General features: G+C 46.2%; 1 protein-coding gene across 2 annotated transcripts in view; it reads right to left on the reverse strand.

Moving 5' to 3' along the window:
- Positions 1–427: 427 nt before the first annotated feature.
- The window catches only part of TNKS1BP1 (tankyrase 1 binding protein 1), a 557,727-nt gene continuing 535,718 nt past the window's right edge, over positions 428–22,436 (reverse strand). For both annotated transcript variants that reach the window (XR_011281831.1, XM_069628996.1), the window contains one exon: positions 428–1,111. The gene's annotated coding sequence lies outside the window, so the exon portion shown is untranslated. The remainder of the gene's footprint in view (positions 1,112–22,436) is intronic.

Consider the following 22,436-nt stretch of genomic DNA (forward strand, 5'->3'; position numbering starts at 1 on the left):
CGTAACCACATCTCGTATAAACTCTTTGTGCCGTCGACTTGGCTACTTGAATGTGTGTTACTGGGTCCATCAGGATAAACCATGATTGGGAGGAGGGCCTGTCCTGGGAGGAAGAGTTTAATCTACTATTGGGCATCTCGAATTGACAAGGGTCTCAGTATTTGTTTCAGTAACTCCCTGCAGTGAAATCTGGGCTGACCCAGCAAAGAAAATAGTAAAGTAAATATATGTATATATATATTTTTATTTGTTCAGCTAAATAATTCAACCTTTCAAATATTGCATCCCTGAAAAAATGGTGATTGAGCAGAGTCAGCTTGAACTGGGCACAAGGAAAGACAATAGAATTTTTGTTTTAATTCTCTGGGAATGTGGTGACCACTATGCCCCAGACCTGTGTGTCGCCAACAAAAAAACAAAGCAGACAACCATTCAAAAAAGCTTTATTCAAAGTTATTATTATTATTATTTCATTCTATAAATCGAACAGAAGATTCACCGACCCACTTCCCTCTCTTGCCCGAGAAAGCAAAAAAGCAATTTTCAGGTCCAATAAACATCAAAATAGATCTTTAACAAAAATACATTTGTATACAAAAAATAGGCAGGATAGATCATTCTTGTGCAAGCTGGAGGACAGCTGTGTTTGTGCTGAAAGAGCGCGGGTGTCCTCAGAAAAGCGAGGATTACACAGAGGTGGATGGGAGGGGACTTTGGGAAGAAGTGCAAAACAGCTGGAAAAGGTGCTAGTAAGGAGCTTGGTCTTGGCTTTGCAATTCTTTATGGTGGCACAGAAATCCATTTTGGAGAACTGCCACCATTGCTTCTGATGCTGCGACGGCTGTGATGCGATGTACCAACGGGTACATCTTAGCCTTACCTTAGCTTTGTAAAATTGGCCCTATCTGGGAGATTCCCGTCACCACCATTGGCTGGGCTCATTGATGAAGACAGCCAAGTCAATAAAGACCGGGACTTCCGGAGCCTAAAGGTTTGGCCCCACTTGAAATGTCTGACTGGGCGGCTTGAATGCACCCCGTGTCTGCAGCACACCCCGGGTGCCTCTCCTTAGAGACTGCTCCAACATTCGGCATCTGGAAGAACTCTGGGGCTGGACAGGAGAAAGAAAGGGACATGGTGAAGAATCAACAGTGGTTGTTTAAAGGGTCACAACCCATCCCACCCCTCCCCCACACCCTAGATGAAATTGCATGCCTAGCACAAGGGGAGTTTGGAGATGGGTGATGCCATCTGCACTAAATGCCACACTTATGTGCCAGGCTCTACCAACTAGTTAAGGTAAAGCAAGTGTGCAGCTACCAGACTTAAATACCGGCCCATCCAGCTCTAGGAGTGCCACTTGGAATGGTCTGCATTTAACCTGCACAGCCGCGAGGGCAGGATACACAGACACAAGTGTAGCATAGAGCAGAAACACAGAGCAATCGACATCTCAGAGGACAGGATTAACATCCAGAAAACGTGATGCTCAGCAGGATACATGGCAATGAGCATGCAACAAAGAGCAAATAAACACAAATATATATGTGACTCTGAGCCGGACATAGCAATAAACAGGTGACGAGAGCAGGATCAACCAATTTCAAGATGGCAGAGGACAGGATTCTACCATAAACATGTGCGCAAAGAGCAGGATACACAGCCATGACGACCCGACCAAGATAAGAAAACAGAGTAAAAAACGTGATCAAGAGGAGGCTATACTGTCATAATTGTAACTGACAACAGACTATGGTGCCGTAAATATCTAACCCCCGAGTAGGACAGAGCTCAAGAGACGGCCATTAACATGTGACCGACAGCAGAGTACACAGACATAAAAATGGGACCCACAGCTGGATTAACAACCAGAAACATCGGACAGAGAAACAGATACACAGTAATCATTGTGTCACCGACAACGGGAAACACATCCATAAACATATGACTGAGAACAGAATGCAAACTCACACGCATGTGAACAAGAGCTGGACACAGCCATAGATATGTGACCAACAACAGGGTACCCAGCCATGACCATGACCGACTACAGACCTCAGTCAAACACATGATCGAGCAAAAGATGTACTGCCATCAGCATTTGACCACCAACAGAGAATACACAATCATACACATAACTGAGGGCAGGATGCGCAGGCATAAACACGTGGCAGAAAGCAGGATACGCAGCCATGAAACAGGCTGGGAACAGGATACACAGTTCTGAAAAAATGTGACAGAGCAGAATACACATGTGATCATGAATCAGACAAATAGCCATTAACATGGGACATAGAACTGAATGGACAGCCGTCCACATGTGGCAGAGAACAGGCGCATAAATCCTTCAACATGTGACCACGAACGCGATACACAGCCATCGACATGTCACTGAGAACAGGATACACAGCCATCCACATGTGACTGAACAGGACGCAGCCATCCACATGTGACCAGCAACATAACGAGGGCAGCATAGACAGCCGTAAACACAGTGTGTTTTGGCATGGTACTTTGGGCGCAGGTCCCACTAGGGTCACCCTATGGGCCGCAGGAAGCCTGGACCTATTCTAGGGTGACCAGACGTCAACTTTTTCCTGGGACAGTCCCAGGAAATGACCCTCCGTCCCAGGAGTTTTTACATTTTATAAACCCTGTCCCGGGTTTGCAAAGAGGGTGGCTACGGTCCCGGTTTTTGCCAAGACCCGATTTCAAAACCCTGAAATCGGGCCTGGCGCAAACTCTTCCTGTGCAAATGGGGGCGTGAAATGCTTTTCACACACCCATTTCCTCCCCCATGCCCTCCCTGGCCACTCTCCTCCTATGAGAGGAGTGTGCCTTTGAGCGCATCCCCTCTCCGCCATGAGCAAGAGGCCAGCAACATAGAAGTAGGACTACAGTTTATTTGTGTTACCTTTAGTCCTACTTCTATGCATATGGCCTGTCCCAGTTTTAAAAAAAGAAAAATCTGGTCACCCTAACCTATTCGCACCTGGGTAGGGTGGCCAACTTTGTCAGATCCCTTTGCGCGACAAAAGGTGGTGATGACGTCACGGCATCATTCACTTGGCAGAATCAATGCATTGCACCCTCAGCTGCTGACATGACCGGCCTGCAGGCCTGTCACATCTGCAAATGCGTGTGCAATGCAATGCAATAGGACTCTTATTTACAGATTATCTGCCACTTGCCAGCCACTGTTTTTCCCATTCGCGGGAAATGTATGTATAGGACCCCCTCCCCGCTCCTTATAGGAGCGGGGAGGGGGTCCTATACATACATTTCCCACGAATTAGAATGACAGTGGCTGGCAAGTGGCAGCTAGTCTGTAAAACAGGGACGGCTGCACAGCAATTAGCTGTGACCTGTGCGCCCTGCAGCGGCCGGCCCCAACCCCCAGCATGACTAATTGTGACTCCTGACTTGCTCTGTTCGAGCACAAACTGTGCTTGAACAGAGCAAGTCGATACAACCCGCGTCCCGCAGAGCCACTCGGCAAACTACGGGACACAGGCGCCAATTGCGGGACAATCCCGCAAATTACGGGACAGTTGGCCACCCAGGTGAACTGGGTACATTTTGTCTTTAACTATATTGTCACCTGTATCACTAATAAATTCAGTGCTTCGGGTGACACTTAGGCTCAGTACAAAGCGCTGTCCTGAACATGAAAGCTCCACGCACACATGGGTTCCTGTGCCTGCATGTCGTGTATGCGGGACAAAGCAACCTACACAGCCAAAAACACGTGACACAGAAAGATACACAGCCATAAACATGCGAATGAGGGCTAAATGCAAAGCAATAAACATGCGTGCAGTTTGTGGACGGCATTAGGATACATCGTAACTGCTTTGATGTGTGCAAATAACGTCTGTGTTTTTTTTAGTATGCACAGAACACAGTGACTGCTTAGTAAGCCATGGTGTTGTGAAATTCACGTTCTGGTGGATTGTTATACTCGCCGATAGCATAAAGAGAAACACACATGTTGAGTTTAAACCATTAAGTGCTGAACAGAGAAACAACCCCGTTAAATTGCAACAGTGCAATATACAGGTAAATAAAACCTTCAAAATGTTGTACCATTAATATTACCTTCAGAAAACATACGTGCCTATGATTAGTAATAAACGTAGGCAGGATTAGTTTTTTGCTTTGGGGCGGCATTAGCCACGGGTAACAATGGTTGATGTCCTGAGTATTTCGGTGATGGGGCGCGGGGGGCAGATTCTCTGGGGCTGGGAGAGCCCACCCAAGTGTCTCATGTTTCCCCAAGTAAACACCCCCCTCAGATTCTTTAGAAACTGGGTGCCAAGACAGTCAAATTCCTTGACGACTTCTAAGTGAATGTCTTCTAGAAAGAAGGGACATGTTTTCCTGAAAGTAGAATCCAGGACTAATCTAGCAGGGTTCTTGGCCTCTGCATGGAGATCAATCATTGACATTTAGCCCACATAGATATCAAGGTGTTTGTGCAGTTGAGCCTCAACTGAATGACACTCCAACACACATTTCAGTGGGAGGGAAGAAGTCCCCTTGCTCAAAGCAAGCATGGACTTCAAGGAGCTACCACTAGAGTCATGGCAGAAGTCAACCAGGAAGTTTAGCAATACACGTCTCTCAGACTAAGGCCTAGTGGGTGGCGTTCTAGATGGCTGGCCCTTGGGATTAGAAAAAAACGATGAAACTACAAACAACTTAAAATGTATTTGATCAAAAAGTTATTAGACTCTCCTGACAGTGCAGGAGACAGCATATAAGACAGAGGGGAGGGTATGCCCCATTTGGAAGATGATGCCATGACGTGGCCAATGCATCAACTACAAAACCATTATATTAAAAAAAGACAGTCACAAGGGGGCACCACTGCAAGGGTCTACCATCTGTGGCTCAACAGATATGTTTGAATTACGACACAGACACAGATGATCCCTCACCATTGACTATGCTGGCTAGGACTGATGCCAGATGCAGTCCAAAACATCTGGATACCTAAGGTTGCAGACCCCTGCTCCAGTGTCTGAGAATGCAGGCAAATCCAAGAGACATTAGCACGCGGGCGGGGGAGCCCGCCAATCGGATGGCTAGGAACACGGGCTTGAAACGCCAGGAGAGACCACGTTCCACTCCGCCTGACGGCTGGCTCCCTCCAGCGCCATCTTCCCCCCCAACTCTGTCACTTTTTTAAAAAAATTTTTTCAACACCCCCAATTTACCTTATTTTCGGCTGCGGCGGGACTTGCCGTCGTACCATCTGCTCTGCTCACAACGGCCATCATGGAAAGGGAAGAGGGGTTCCATACAGAGCAATGCCTTCCTTTTCCATGGCGGTGCGTCCCGTTATACAAAGGTAAATCCTTTTTTTCAGCACCCTGAGTTGCTTTTGCAACTCGGGGTGCTAATGGCCTTAAGCCCCCGTTCCAATGGCTGGAACTGGGGTTAACAGCCCAGAGCCCTCGTTATCCGCTCTTTGCTCGGGCCGATAACTTGGGCTGCCGGGCCGTTAACCCTAGTTCCAGCCCTTGGAACAGGGGCTTAATGCCATATTCTTTTGCATGCCACAATAGCAGACAGTAAATCTTGCGATAGCACACTGTATTTCAGTTCCAGTTGAGGATGGTATTTCCTGGCTGTGCACATCTGAGGAATTCCATCTCAAGAGAACCACCACTACATACAGCCCATGCCTAAGAGGTTGCTTTCAAATCCAGGTATCTAGTAGCCCATGACTCTGGTCATATTACTGTGCGCTTTACCGTGAATAGGGCTTTCTTACCGAATGGGATATGCATGGCCCACCATGTGCCACTTGGCTCAAGGAGGACCACCAAATTTGTACGCAGGTGAAGGAGCATGGAGGAACAAAGAAGCAGCAGAGAGGAGTATGGGTGGGCAGAATAAGCAGAGAAATTAAGGAGTGAGTTCAAGAGGAGTCTGGAGGTGACAACCGTGGAAAATAGGAGTTAAGGAGGAGGCTGGGAGAGGAGCTGAGGAAGAGTACTAGTCGAAGGAGTCTTTTAGGAGTATACCAGGGCAGTGAGAGAGAAGAACAGACACAAAGCAAGACAGAAGTTTGAGTAAATGAGGGGTGGAGGCGAGAGCGCATGGTCAGGTGTCAAACAGTGGAAGCAGGAGGGCGAGAAGGGGAGACCATAGGAGGTGCAGGAAATATTGTACCCCTAGGTATGAGACTTTGCAACCCATCAGGAAAGTAGATGAGGTGAGTTGTTGGGGACTAGATTCAGGACCTCAAGAAAGGGAGATAATGAAGGCACCCTGTCCCAACCCGTAGAGAACCTCAGGTGGCCAATCTCTTGGTGGAAGCTCTGGGGCTAATTTCCACCTCTCCCAGTCCTGGCTGCCCCCACTGCTCAGGCCTAACAGCATGCTCACTGAGGGCCTCGAGACCCAGAGGAAGGGGTCTCACAGGACTTGAGTATATGAAACTGAGGACTGTGATGAATGAGATGGTGCCATCACTTCTCTCCTGGTGGTGACCTCTCCCCGTGTGGCCAGGGGACGGCAGCCGCTACCTGATCCGGATTCTGGGGGCAGCTATATGAGGGAGGATCACATGGGGGGGAGGAGAACCTCGGGCGGGGGGTTGTGACTATCAGACGAGATATGGTATCCCCCTTTCTCTCTTGAGGAAGCCTCTGCCATTCCCTATGCCCTAATGGCATATTGTCATCATTCCCCTCACCGACGCAAGAAAGGCACTGAAAATATCTTCCAAGGTTCTGCACACAAGACACCGACTTGCCCTTAAAGATCACTAAGAACACTGTACCAAAGTGTAAAAATACTGTAACAAGGAAGATGAGCCGAGTAATGAGGATGAAAGGAGGCCAGGAGCGCAGGCTGCGCTCTAGTTGTTACAGAAACCTACCTGAAGCCAGGAAATTTAAACCGGCACAACAGCTGATGAAGGGACGCTGGCTGGAGAATGCTACCTCTGTCAGTGCTGATCGAGGTACCGTGGGAATGGAGTGGTGTCTGTGGAGCGAAGCGGCTTTCCGACAAGGTAAAGGAAAGCAAAGTGCAGGAGAACGTACGCGTAGAGGTCACCACAAGCACACAGAGCTTCTGGGCGTTCGCTGGTGCTACAAGGCAGCCTCCACCAAACCGAACCCTGGAGAAACACGGAACAGAGAAGCGGGAGCTGCGAGAGGACGTGAAGCTGGGAAGCAGAGGTGGCGAGTGAAGGTGGAAGGCCGCAGCACGAGAACTGACACACACCAAAGCCGGTGAGTCCACCCAAGGGAAGCGGGGGCACCAGGGCGCATCGTCAAATAAAACAAATAAGAAAGAACAAGCAAGTGAAATTCTCTTAAAGAGGCACAACGGAATATACAGAAAAAACTGTCAGGTTTACGAGTGTTTGCAAAACACCTATAGTCTCAGGAGGATAGCTTAGGGGCAATGTGCTCGCGTTGGAAGCAAGAAGACACGGAGCAACACAGGTTAGATCCCCAGGACTGCGCTTAGAAAAACAAATATATATATATATATATATATATTGAGACAAAAAGAGCAAAGAATGAACCGCACTCTCCGCGGTCAATTGAAAGACCAAGGTCAAAGAAAAAATGGCACGGCTCACAACACAGTATAGGTCTGAAGGTATTAAATGTTACCAGAAAAACAAAAGTACAAAATACAGCTGAAAAGCAGTGGCAAAAACAGAGGCAGGACGCCCGTGAGCACGACCCGCACATATATAGTTATGGTTAAGTTGCTGTTTCCATAGGAAGAGCACTTTTTGGGCGGCTTATAACTCCACTCTCCCTGGACGAATACTCACCAAACTTTGCAAAAAAAAGTATACGGGCCACTCTGAATTTTTTTTGCAAAGTTTGGTGATGTTTGGTGCAGGGGGAGAAAAGTTATAGGGGGGGTCCCAAAACGTCTTTTTTTCCCATAAACTGAATGGGGGAAAAACTTTGCGCACACCTACAGGTCAAACCGTTGGACGGCTTTTGACCAAATTTGCGGCAGGGGCTTGGTCCCGAAAGCGTGCTTCTGTAAATATGGTGCCAATCCGTCCACTAGTTTCCTTTACAACGACTAAAGAATATGTGTCAAAAAATTAGTGATATCTATGTCCACTCTGCGGTCACACTTCCCTGTTCGCTCCGCGGACAACATACCGATTGGCCAGGAGGGTGGCGTCGTGACTGCGGACACGCAACGTCTTCGACGATTGGCTGCAGAGAGCCGTGATGTGCATCAGAATGTGTGGCTGCGCCCGACCTCTTGGATCCAAAGACAGCGCAGTCGCCACCAGAAGCGAAATGCTGTTTCGGACATTGTTTTGCTCTCCTACAGTGCTTGGGGAGGTTCACAGAGTAAGAGATAGGTTAAATAGTGTTCTTGTTTGGGCAGCAGTTGTTAATGATATATTCGCCACCTGAAAGGCTGGTTCGGAAACTACTTTGATGTCCTACAGTGCTTGGGAAGGTTCAGCGAGTATGAGATGTCTGCAAAAATGTACTTCTTTGGGCGGCAGGTGTCAATGATGTATTGTCTATGCCCGCCTTGTTTGTGATGTTTGTATGTGCAGAAAATGAGTGGACTCATAAGGGTAGCATTTCTGTCTGTGGTGTGTACAGGCAGCTTGAGACTGTTGTAAGGACACGCGTGGTGTTTTAGCGACCATTGCAATTGAGTAAATGTCGTTATTATATTATTTTTGCCTATGGGTGTGCCACTGAATAGGACGCCACCATGGGTGTGACATGCTGCGGAGGTTGTGGCCCGGGCCTAGAGTCTTGGATGCATGGCGTAGGCCGAAGGCCATACTTCCAAGACTCTAGGCCCAGGCCACAGCCACTGCAGCATGTCACACCCATGTCACACCCACACATACACCTGTTCTATTGATTGTCGATTAGATGATTGTAGGGAGTGTGTACAGTCTTGGGTGCATGGACCAAGCACTAAGTTATAAGCACTGGAGGTATCAGCCAATGCACAACCACATACTGTAATATCTATGAACATACAGCTAGGAGTCTAGCCTCTGGCCAGAACAAGTGAGGCACACCGCACCTATGGATACACCCGTACTTACACACATCACTCAGGTGGTTGTGGGCAGGATGCAGACTTTTGGATGCATGCCTGCAGGCTGTAGCCCATACGCCTTACTCGTAAAACTCTAGGCCCTGCCCAGATTCAGCACATCACATTACAGGAATGCATTCACCCATACTATAGTTTAGTATTCTGATGGTTTTGGGGAGGGTGTACAGTCTTGGGTGCATGCCCAAAGGCCATGCACCCGGAAACTACCTTATAAGCAGTGCTGTTATAAGCCAATGTACACCCTTACGGTGAAATATGTATGGAGGAATATAGAAATCTGTAGGCCCTGCCCACAACCACTGCAGCATATCACACAGGCACGTTAGTGGCTGTGTTGTTATGGTGAAGTTGCGGTTTCCATAGGAGGAGCACTTTTTGGGTGCTTTACAACTGTGCTCCCCTTGGACGATTCCTCACCACATTTTCCAAACAGAACATTTCAGACCCCTTACATTTCTTTGGAATGCTTGGTGATGTTTAGTTCACGGGGAGGGGAAATTATAAGGGCGGGGAGTTTCTCAAAACGTCTCTTTTCCCCTTACACTGAATGGGGAAACAAAATTTGTGCTCACGAACATGTGCCACTTTCTATGATTGGTTGTGCAACAGCGTCAAGTACGTCAACTTTGTACGGTCCCCCTGCAATCTTTAAATAATGTTTTGGTGTACGCAGACATCGCCAGACCCACATACAAAACTAGACAGCATTGCACTGATCACACTTATGTAATAATACTTCAGAAGGTCACCATTTAGGGGGTTGGAATGGGGAGCACAAAATGAAAAAGTGAAGTTTTCTTGACTCCAAACTCATATGTTTAATTGCAACTTTGTGTTCACTGTACCACTACCAATTAGTGCGCATGGGTTGAAATGTTTTTGGAACAATATTACCGTCAGACTGCCATTCTAAGTTTTGAAAACTAAGGCCACCATCTGCACTGTTTGCTGGAAACAGCGACTCTGGAGGTGTATACGAGTAGCGGTTCTCATAATTGTTGCAAACTAGGAATTTTTGTGCCTTCTGCATGAAGGTCACAAGTTATTTTTTTGGTTGGACGCTCAATACACCCGCGCATCTGAGCGATTGTATAAGGGGCTTTTGTTTTTTGACCTTGAGCAAAACTGAAACCTTACAAGAAAATCGAGGAATGAAAGGGTCCAAAAAAATAGCACTTGATAAGGTTATGTTTTAAAACGTTTGTTAGGGGACATGCGATATCAGTCCAAGAGGATTCTCTGATGCGAATACATTGGTGTCTGATTTGCAGTTACAGAATGGAGGCAGTACATATTATGTAAGATTACATTTGTGATGTCATCTTTGATGTCCTGGGTGTTCGTGTTAGCAGAGCACAGTGATGCGGGCAGTTATGGTTGCTTAGCCTACCAAAACTGGCGAATTTCAGGGGTTGAAGTAGGAAAGTCCATTTGAGCCAAGTCGCACATTCGACAACACCATCTACTAGCCATCACTGGAAGTTCACCTCCAGTTTGGAGCCGCAGATTCCTACTTTCACATTTCAGCTGAAAGTGTTTTTTTTTTCAAACCTTTTAAACCCACCATAACATTCTTGGTGTTGTGAAAATATGGCCAAATGCTCCAACCACAAGGCTGTCAGGACTATACTGAACTGATGGTCCCTAATAAGGGTGAAACCAAGCATGTAGTTGCTCTGGCAGCCTTGCAAATGTCTCTCTTGGGTTGATTAAGCTATGTATAAAGTAGCACTGCGCTCTTACACAAAGACAATGGGCCTCATTACAAGTTTCCCGGCCTGCAAAAACCCTTGTTTCCGGACCGGCAAACAAGGAGTCTGCCTGCCAGAACCGCTGTGCCTGACAGATCTGACCCTGCCGGGCGCAGTGGCCACGGTAGGCAGACCAGTCAAGGAAGCGCCGGCACCGTTAGCACCTATTGGATTCTATGGGAATGGGGACTTACATTTTACCGGCGACTGACTTCCCAGGCCGCCGGACTTGTAATCTCCCCGTGACACTGGGAAGTTGGGCGCCTGGAAGATTTTACGAGTCCCGCAGCAATCCACCAGTAGCACAGCAGGGTTACCGCCAGATTCGTATTGAGGCCCAATTTCCTCGAGAAAAATGTTTGCATTTGAGCTAATTTGCATACCCTCAATGCCTTGCTGTTGCAGCTCGGAACTGGAGGTGAACTTCCAGCGATGGCTACTAGGTGGCATTGTGGAATGTGCGACTTGGCTCAAATGGACTTTCCTACACACATTATATTTTACTTAAACACACACACACACACACACGTATGTGTGTGTGTGTATATGTATGTATATGTATATGTATATGTATATATATATATATATACATATATATATGTATATATATGTATATATATATATATATATATATATATATATATATTTTTTTTTTTTTTATTTTTTTTTTATAGGGCCCGCAAAAACATTCACTTTCTGAACAAATAAACTCTTTCACCCCATATTCAAGAGTGTAAACTTTGTCCCAAAACATTTCTGATTTGGGTCAAAGGTTACAGTCTTGAATATGGGGTGAAGGAACGTTTAATTTGTTAAGAAAGTGAATGTTGGTAAAATCAACATGCAATTATCAGAAATGTCATTGAACAAATCATATTTATATGAGAAAACGAACTTATTGTTTTTATTCTTTGTTTCTTTTTCTGTTACATGCATGTTTAACCCAAATGCTCCTTCCTCTTCACCACTCCCACTTTTCTGTCTTATTTTGAATGCACATTGATATGCTATGATTATTTTAGAGAAGCAATGCAAAAAATTGTTAACAAGGAATGCCCTGATTTGAAAAAGGCACTAGGCGTGTCGAAACACGTATTAGCAGAGGGCCTCTTCCGAGGGAGGGAGCAGTAATATTCAGTTTGGAATCAAACTTGATTTGTGGCGCAGTTCTTTTTGGTGAGGACAACATACTTCATAGGCATGATAAACCTAGGTATGGTGAGCCAACCAATAGGAATTTTGGTTTTATGCAGATTCAGTTTTAAGGCGTTGCTCGACATCCAGATTTTAAAGCATTCTTACAAGTCGAAATGTTGTTAGAATTGTGGATTTTTCCCATAGATGAAATCTGACAAAGAAATCGAGTATATTCAGGGTATTTAAAAAACTCCAGGCAAAAGTATCTGAGTAGAATGTCCAGAGGTTCCAGCAGCTTATTTTGTGTTATTCAGGGGTGAATGGGGCATGGAAACAAATTAAGATCGATCTGCAAAGAAAAACGTTAACTATTTCAGGGCAGTGTGCTCCCCTTTAGATCAGTAGCCAGATTGTTAGAGCAGTACAGGTTGGGATTCACAAAGGAAAAGTAATCAGTTGGGAAATGGAAACGGGCACATTCATCAGAATGAAATAGAACAATCTACACCTTATGACACCAAACGACAAGGACAGACTCTGAGCACAGACGATTGTTGTGCCAAAGGTTCAGGCTACTATTCCGATCGGTGAAAGGTCACAGGCAGGTGTTGGGGGGGCATATTTCTTCCATTCACACTTGTTTTCCCCCAGTATCCACTTCTCAGATGGCCAGGGAATGGCCATCGCTTTTGGATCCTGACCCTGGGGTGGGTATGCAAGAGAGGAGCACCTGACTGGAGGAGATTTGGGGTGTGGGGAGAGGACGTCCTTAAGGTGAGACATGGTATTCCCATTTGCCTTTAATCACAAACCCTCCATCCATCGAGCCTTTATAGGCTTTTGTTAGCCTTTTTTCTGTGACTTCCCTAAAGTATTCCACAAATGGCACCAGTATACTATTGGGCCGAAGAAGAGGACATCCAGAACACCACATCCTTACTTTGTGAAAACAAACACTTATCAATCCCAGCCAAGTACTGGGAGGAGGAGGTGGACAACAAGAGCAAAGCAGGACTACCGCTTTGATGGTGAACGGCCTACTCCTTTTTAGAACAAGAATGGAGGCGGGAGCTTTAAAATCTAAAATCCTGACAGAAATGGAGTCCGCTGGGAGAGAACACCCACAAACTGCTGGGTGCAGGCAGACCGCTCCGGTGTGGCGGCATGGCAGGAGGAGCGCTCGACACCTGTGGAGAAGTGCAGATCGTATGCAGAGGGAAGCGAAGGCACAGGACTCTGGAGGCTGGTGGCGAGACCGAGGGAAACGGTTGTTTCCTGCTTCACTGAGGAAGGCCTGCTGGGTGTATGCGAGCCACAGAAGACCACTGGGAGGAGACACGAGGGACCACACTGAGAGAAGAGAAACCCGTGGCAGCAGAGGACCTCGAAAGGAGCCATAAAACCGACAGGCGAGTGCTATAATGAAGGGGGAACACCGGGCTGGCAGGGAGCATAAGACAGTAACAAGTATATGGTGGCCAAGCAAGTCACAATACAGTGTCAGAAGAGCGTGACACGTGACTGAGGCAAGCCTCACTGATGAGAAGCAGTGGATTGGTGTAAATATAAAAACAGCCAAGGAGGGGTATTGGTTGATGACCTGTCATGGGTGGACCGTGTGGTTAGACATCTGTGCCTAGACCGGGTGCCCCTGAATGGAAAAGCCAAGGAAAAACCAATAAAGAAACTTGTGTTAAGCAAAGACCTTTTTGTGACTTTGAAGTCAAATGTTGGTTTGAAAGCTGGAATATGTGAACTCTTGGCGAACCCCTGTGCTTGATGAACTACATTGTGCTTGGGGAAGTGGGATCTGATTACAAGACCCAGAGCTAGAAGCAGCTCTGAACTTTACCTTGAACACTATTCATGTTGATGCTGACATCCCTACACATTGTATGTAGTTAGTTGTGACGGCAAGTATAGGTTTTTGGAGACAGGCCTATGATTTACTTTGGACTTCCCGATACAGACTATCCCTAGTTTTCTTTAGGTAGGGAAATCCCACCTTAGCATAGGGAAAGTTAGGCATTACTCCAACCTGCCTTTTTAAGTTAATAAAACTTCATTGGTAGAACATGAACCTGTTGTCTGTGTCTGACTCATGATGCCTTCACACTACTCAGTGGTCATCCTAAAAACCTGGTGTGGTTGAGATCCTGGGAAGCAGATTTTGATAAGCTATTTTTCATAGACTTATGCTCCAGCTCTCCATGATACATTAGTACCCGGCACACTGATGCCACAGGAAACACTGAACGGGGATTGGCTCAATTGCGAGCCTTACCACAGTGTAATCCCGTTTACGCATTAGCGTGCATCGCACGCCGGGTCTGAAAGCCTCCTCACTCATCTCTCCATTCATTACTATGGATCAACTTGGCCCAAAATGGCGCTCTGTTGATCCGTAGTAATAAAGCAGCACACGCGTTCTAGTCTCTCTAGAACGAACTTGTACTGCGGCTGCTTTTTCAAATGGCGAATACAAAATAGAACAACGACATTAGTATGCCGGTGCTACAAACCCCAGAATACTAATGGCAATAGGTCCCTCGCCGGCGGGCCATTACCGCCTAATGTTAATGCCCCTGGGGCCACCTTTAAGGCCTTCGCTATGCTTGGGCCTATAACTATGGCCGCCCAGGGCATTACCTTAGGTGGTAATGGCCTGCCGGCTCGGGGCTTATTGCCATAGTAGTTGCTGAAGCCTTGGTAATAAGGACCCAAGTCCTGCATGATGTGTGAGGAAATCATGGTGGCAACAGTAAAGACAGACACAAGTTTATCACAGTTCAAGGGTGTTTATTAAAACCTGTAAATGCAGGGTGGGAAAACATTATCTAAACCTAAACCTAAGATGGGAGCAAGCTTCGGCCATCAAATAAAAAATAAGACAGTTCTTGCGGCATCTTGTCAAAGTAAAAAGGCCTACACTAAAAAAAAAAAAAACTATTGCCAATACTTTCAACTAATTACAAAAAGAGTGCGGGATAGGGTTTCAATAAATAATGAAGTGCTCACAAATAATAGGTCAAGATGTGATTGCCAGAGGTCTCCCTTCCCCATGTTTTGAGCACGGGACAAGGTGTATCTCCTGATCACAGCACACACTTGAGCTTTCCCAGCATGAGCAGACAGTTCCGTATCAGCAATCGGGTTCTTCGATGGTTAAGTCTCTTTTCTATAAAAGTCCCTTGCCTTTGAGGGAATGATGCATTCAATTAAACAAACAAAAACGTTGTCTCCAAATGAACGTTGGGGAGATGCGTTTCTACCCCCTGGATCTCCCTCTGCCGGGCACAGACCCCTCTCAAAACATCAGTCTCCGTCCTACGGGTTCACTATGGATTTTCTTACTTTCATGAGTCTTAATGTCTTTTCAAACAATTCACTGTGGACATCCCTCCGTAGGGTTCATTCCTGTCAACGCACTGCTCATGGGATTTCAGACTTTGTCCTTTCTTGTTAGCATCCCTCCACCGGGTTCACTCTTACAAATCTATACAACACACTGTTCATATACTAATTTCACCACGTGGGATTAATTTCCCTTAGCTTTCACAATCATCTGTCTGTCAAAGACTTTCGATGGTACAGAGGATTTTACAAGACCCCTGTATGACGACTTTGACCTCTCTTTGCCTCTTCCTAAGGCCTTCTGGTTACGGTAGTCTCTACCATCGGGTAATCATCCAAAATTCTCTGCGAGAGCACCCACATGGTGCCGGACGCCTCTGTTGCTGGTTTTGCCCCCTCTTTCTTCAATAGTTTCTTTAAACCTTCCAAAGTTCAAATTAGCCATTGGCTACTTTTCGTTCAACACAGTTCGGTTTCTTATCGACTCTCCCCTCGACATCTGGCTTTCGTTCTCTTTGGAGTCAAGATTAGTACCTCTGAGACGAGCATCCCTCCCCGGCTTGGTAATCAGCAGAGGAGGGTCTTGTGTACCGCTGACACCTGCTGCAACACACACTAGCCTCTGTTAGCGGTCTAATGCTTCTGTCTGCTGAGGTTTCACAGGCCTTGATCGAAAAGGGCAAGGTCACTTCTCTCCTTGTCACCCTCTCGGTATGTGGCGTCTTTCACCTCCTCTTAAACTGCCCTTCTGAGTGAGTGCTCATACTGTGCGGTCTGCCTTGCTCGTCCTGTGCTCTCGGGCTGCACCTTTTATACCTGTGGGGAAGGGAAAGGGCCGTCAGGTGTGTGTGATTGCCTGACTTTGTCTGACCCTTGTATCGAGACATGTCAGGTAAATGGGTCTGGTGTTAGTCTGTTGTCTTTCATGTTGTGCGAAACTGTTTGTGTCGGAAAAGGGGGGAGGGCAACGTTTTGGAAAACCTTACGTGGTAGGATTGGGAAAAGGTGTTGAAAGAAGGGGGATACCGCGTCTCAACCGCTGGTGTCCCACTCCCCAAGGACCCCCCCATCCAGGTGACCCTCCCTCACTGGTCCACCCCCAGGAACTGGATCCAATAGCGTTGGCCGTGTCCTGGCCACCTGGATGTCAGATCCCCAAGGATTAGCTAGGGAGACACCTTCAGGTTTCTCACAGATGCTGGACAACAAGGGAACCCCTATAACCGATCCAGGAACTTCTGCAAAATAGGTGCATAGGAAAGGTAAAAGTTCCAGCAGGAAAAATCCCACTTCATATTTGTGACTTGAATTCAGTTAAGTTTGCACCACGTCAGAGTCAATCTGCAACTTGTTAAATAGGGATTGAGAAACAGCCTTCTGAATCAGTACAATTTATATTTTGGGGATAAAGAAAAGAAAGTGTGCCATCCAAATGTTAACCATTAGACCATCGTGCAGAATTGAATACATCACCAAACAGCACACAATAAATTGTAACAAAAACCAATGGTACCTTAAAAGATACAAAAAATCTCTAGTTTGGAGAAATGTGGCTAGTTTGTTGTCATGCTGCACTAGAATACTGCAATCATAGACTTGTGCTGGGCACGACGGAATGTATGGTGCGGGCATGTTCCTGTTGCCTTGCTCCTTGAAAAGGAGCATTGGTACTATTCCCCTTTGAGTTTCTGCAGCCTAGCAGAGGGTGGTCAACCCACTGGCAAGCGGTTTCTAGAAATGTTAACTAAACATACAGAGCTATGTTGCATTTAATTTACAAGGCTTTGCTTTGGATCGCCCGGTTATGCTATATGCTCTACTGGTTTGTATATTCATTGTTTTTTTGACTAATGGTTTTTAATGTTTGCCTAAGCCGGAAAAATAAAAAGTAGCACGATGATACCCGTTTCCAATAATCAGAGAGGCACCTGAAGTAAGGTGGTTAATCAGGTCGCAAGTCCACTGTGTGTAAGAGGGTGGGGGCTATTCTGGGTAAATTATTCCCTTTCATAGGACATGATGTTTCGAAGTGACGTGTCACCCTTCAGATGTTTTGCCCCACAGTTCCCAGAGGACCAGGGGATCCTGTAGAGCAAACCGCCAGAAGCATGGCAGGTTGGCTACCCATGTACTAGTGTTTGCTCTTCTCATGCAATTCTGGGTTTTGTAAGGCTTATTGCATGTAAAGTGGATAAAAACACGTGGGAAAAACGAAACCGGGGTCTCTGCTGAGCAATGGCTAATGCCCGTGATTACATATAAAAATTGATCAACAGCAGTCATCCCATATTTTTTCCTCTAGCCAATTTTGTAGGAGAATCATTAAATATTGAAATTCCCATTTTACTTTAAAGCCCACCAAATGTCAAGCCTAATCATGTGACTGTTGCTGTGAAAGAACCACCAGCTGTTACATCTTCCGATCTGCCTACAGGCCAGTTCAGGTCCAAAGCGGACATTAGAGTAAAGGGTAATGTTGCATTTCTGACTGGACCACATGCTACTATGGGCTATCAGGGTTCAGGTTTTATCCAACTGAATGTTACATGGATGTCTGCTTTGCCTGCTGATGAAGGTTATCATGGGGTTGCCAGCGAGGCTGTGCTTAATTGGTCACGATGGTTGTAAGTAGCTTGAGGTATCAGTTGTCAGGCAAAGCCAATATCTCAATCTCATGAGCTCATGTGGACAAGGACCTATTGAATTCCATATGCAATAGTATTTAATCTAACAAATTAGTGTGGTTAAGGGAACATGGATTTCATTGTATACAATGATATCTTTTCAAGGGTTGAGGCAGCAGAGCAACAACTGTTAGTTACAGCATTTGCAAAAGAAATAGTTAACTTCTCAATTCTTAGCATTCATGCCACTTTCTTCGCACGCCTTGGACATCCGCTCTAGAAAAAGAAGGGAGCGGACTACTCCAGAGGGCAGATCACCCTTCCTGGCAACTGTAGACATGAGAAGGCCTTCACTAGCGTATCCATCAGAGCCCCAAAAAACTCTGGCATTTAAACAGGCCACAGAGGCTAGTTCTTCTGATTCAAAGTCCGGCCCATCCATGGGGAACAAGATAGGTGTCAATTCTTCAGATTGTAGAGTATATTCCTGAGGCTAGGATGCCCGAATGAACCAATGAGACAAGCTGGGAAAGACATGAATTCTATTCCATCTCCCGTGATAAACAACCACCACGCAGTCCACATCCCAGATGGGACCTTGACATTGAGGTATCCAATAGGACATGGGGCCAGATGACATGGTGCTGCATGCATTTTAATGAGTATTATAATGGCTAAGCACCATGCCGTATGGTGCTGTGAATAGGGCCTCAACCAAATCGGAGACAAAGTTGTTTTGCGCTGGGCTTGTCTCATGAATATTATTTCCACTGCCATACCTATGGAAGACAAATCAATGAAGATTCACCTTAATGGCTACGATTTATTTTAAGCCCAGTGTAATGCTTGCAACAACTGAAAACTATCTACTATGGAGAGTGCAAGGTAGAAAGTCCACTTAAGCCCACTTTTGGAGTATTGTACATGTTTTGCTCATGTTCTGTGATGTCCTAATAATTTCCCCCAGTGAGTTCACTCCAGGTGTTACTAGGCATGTGATTCTTATATGTTTGTCACCAAAGGTGAAGCCACCGCCAAGGTGCCCTCTAGTCTATCTGGTTCAGTAACAAGATCCAGACAGTTGTACTGGTACGTGGGAATATAATGTCATTGGCCCTCATTACGACCCTGGTGGAGATCGTGGTGCTAAATGCACCATGGAGCACGGCGGAAAGCTGCCGATACCGCCATGGGGGTTGGCGGATTTACCGCCCCATTCCGACCTTGGCGGGGCGGTAAATCCCCAATCCCCATTTTACCCTTCCCCATTCCCATTTTTGCCCCATAGGGTATAATGGGAGTGGGGAAGGAGTTAATTACGCCACCGTAAATTACGGTGGCGTAATTAACGACGAGGTCCCGTAGCGCCATGGTATTTTCCGCCCGGAAAAAACGGGCGGAAAACTCACCATGGCGCTACGGGATCTCGTAGTAGGGCGGACGGGTCCGCCGCGAATAACGCTGGCGTAGACCCACTCCGCCAGGGTCGTAATGAGGGCCATAGTGATTGCATGAGTTATAGGCATTTTGGCTCTGAGGAGGTCTTTTTCTTCCTGTGAGCTCCCAAAATGGAATCTGTAGAGTTGTAAAATCCAGTAAGTAGGCACATGTATTTTGTAACCCTCGGTTGAGATTGGGTGGAGAATAAGGTAATTTGCTGATGTGATCCCTGGCCAGAAGTTCACAAAGGACCATAGTGATGATTAATGGTGTCTCGTCTCTTCTCACCATAGGGAACCCCTTCCATGGGAGGATAAGGTCAGACCGCCAAATAGAAAGCAAGATCTCACATGGAGAGACTCCCCTCCTGGGGATAAGGACTCCCTTTCCAAGATGGAACTCCCCGACCCTCTTGACTCTGAAACCATGAAGCCTATAGGGTCTGTAAAGAGTCAAGCTGACAGCACTACTTTATATTATTGTGATACTCCTGCCCTTCATACTCTTATAAGATTTGATACCACCAAAATAAGGAAGAACAACAGGCACATCCGGGCTAATTATGAAACATTCCAACAAAGTACTAAGAAGATGATTAAAGAAGTTTCACAGAATACTCCATTGCCAAGTCTGATAGATACTGGGAAGAGGTGGCTCCAAGAAGGCATGACAAATACACAGTTAAAACAAACAATGAACGATGTGCACTCCTTTGGGGAGGACCCAGCTATACAAAATAAAAAGAAAAGAACAACTTGATGAAGAGAACAAACTCCGGTGTGAGGCCTGTAGACCCTGGGAAGATTGAACCTGGAAAGGAAGTAGTGATCCTGAGAAGTGAGTACCCGGTCAAGAGCACGCTGGAGAGTGGTCGCTGGAGTCCTTCATTATTCAGAAGGAGACAACCTGTACCAAAGCTGGAAGAATGTCCAGGGTGGGGTGACCTCAGGGAGGTGGACCATTCAGTTCTCTAACTGTGCCGGAACGGGGGGAGGGGGAGAGAGAGAGAGAGAGACAGGGGGAGAGATGGGGAGAGAGGGGGGGAGAGAGGGAGGGAGAGAGAGAAAGAGAGAGAGAGAGAGAGAGAGAGAGAGAGAGAAAGAGAAAGAGAGAGAAGGTGAAAGTGATAGAGAAAGAGAGATATGACCAAACACCTGAGGAAGAACCAGTAAGCCACCCGAAGCAAACGGAAGTTAACGGGAAGAGCTGGGGAAAAGCCAGTAGGGGCTTTAGAGCCAAGAGGGGAGTGCCTCGAGAGTAATCTCCCTTGTCGCAGTAGTTGCTGGAACCATACCAAGAGGGACATTGCCAGAGAAGAGTGCATTAAGGGTCAAGTATTACTCTGGCGTGATCTCTCTTGCCACAGTGATACACAGAGAACCATGAGTCAAATATTACTCAGGGGTAATCTCCCTTCTCACAGTGATACGTAAAAGATCAAGAGTTCAGTATTTCTTGAAAATAGACTACTTCCAAATTTAAAGGAAATAAATGTCGTTCAAACAACACCAAGTGATCACAACCTGCTGTATCTAGAAGGGTCATTTCCAAAGCCATATAACTCTTAGTACTCGGCAAATGTCGAACCAGCAGGCAATGCAAATCGCCTACGGCTGACTCAGAATAACCTCTAAGCCTTAACAAAATCCTATAGGAACTTGAAAAAACCTTACCAAAGTGGTCTATCGGCCACTCCTCGAACCATTTAGAAGCGTCAACTCAGCCTTACAAGGAAGACCACCAAGGAGTCTTGCTACACTCACACTTTTGACGCCCTTTTGATGTCCAACCGCAACATGGTCCGTAAAGCTAAAAGAACAGCCCTACGATATAACACAGAATCAGAGCTCGAGCAAAAGAGGCTTTAAAGAGCTACAAGTCATGGCTAAGAGCATATCATCAGATCCTTTACCAACAGAACTCGGAGGCTATGTTAACACATGTTAACAATAGTAACTCCCGAGATTTCTGGAAGCTGATAAGACCTTTGGGTAAAGCTACTGACACAATCCTGACCAACTGCATCGGGGAGTCTACATGGATAAAAATCTACTCAAACTTGTTTAAATCTCCAGACCCGAAGTCAACACCTACAGCTGTCCAGGCAACGGCCCCTTGGGTCGATCTACATGGCATCACCGATATAATGTTAACCATATCAAAACTGAAAAACTCAAAGGCACTGGGGCCGGACGGCTTAACCAACGAGAACTTAAAATCTTCTCCAGTAGAATGGGCTTAACAGCTGAGTCTAATTTTTGAAAGATGTGGTAATCAAAAGAAAATTCTGCCATCGTGGACATCGGTGATCGTACCCATTTTTAAAAAGGGTGGCAAAGACGATCCTAAGAACTTTCATCCTGTGGCATTGCTTGATGTAATTGGCAAAGTCTACGGAAGCTTGCTCCTGAAACACTTTCAATCCTGGGCAAGAAAAAGCCCCTTGTGATGGCCCTTTTCAATCTGGGTTCCAGAAGGGGATGGGCACCAGCATCAACATCATTCTCCTCAGCATTCTGAAAGCAAAGGTCTTGGAAGGCAGTCCGAAAATCTATTTGGCCTTCATAGACCTTACTCAGGCCTTAGACCTTGTCAATAGATACAAACTTTGGAAGAAATTAGTAAGCTGGAACTGCCTGCAGGAGATTCTGGGCCCCTTGCAAGCCTTGCACAAAGACACCAGTATACAAGTCCGGCTGAGCTCCAGAGGATTGCTATTGTCTGAGATTCCAACAGGCAGAGGAGTCAAACAGGGCTGTCCACTCGCCCTGGCGCTCTTCTTGGCTTATTTTGGTGACTACTAGGAAGCTAACGCTGGGACAAGATCTCTCCCTCCAGCAATCGGCCAAGTAAAAGTCCCTAGGATTTTATATGCCGACAACTTAATCCAACTGGATCAAACACCAATAGGTCTGCAACGACAGCTTGCCAAACTCTCTAAATATACTGCAGGTAACGACCATGAAATCAACAAACTTAAAACAAAGATTCTGGTATTAGAAAAACAGTCAGAAACAAGGCAAACCGACCTGGTATTTAG

Source organism: Ambystoma mexicanum, chromosome 12 (assembly GCF_040938575.1).
Source record: "Ambystoma mexicanum isolate Mex_15411 chromosome 12, UKY_AmexF1_1, whole genome shotgun sequence".
Taxonomy (NCBI): Eukaryota; Metazoa; Chordata; class Amphibia; order Caudata; family Ambystomatidae; genus Ambystoma; species Ambystoma mexicanum.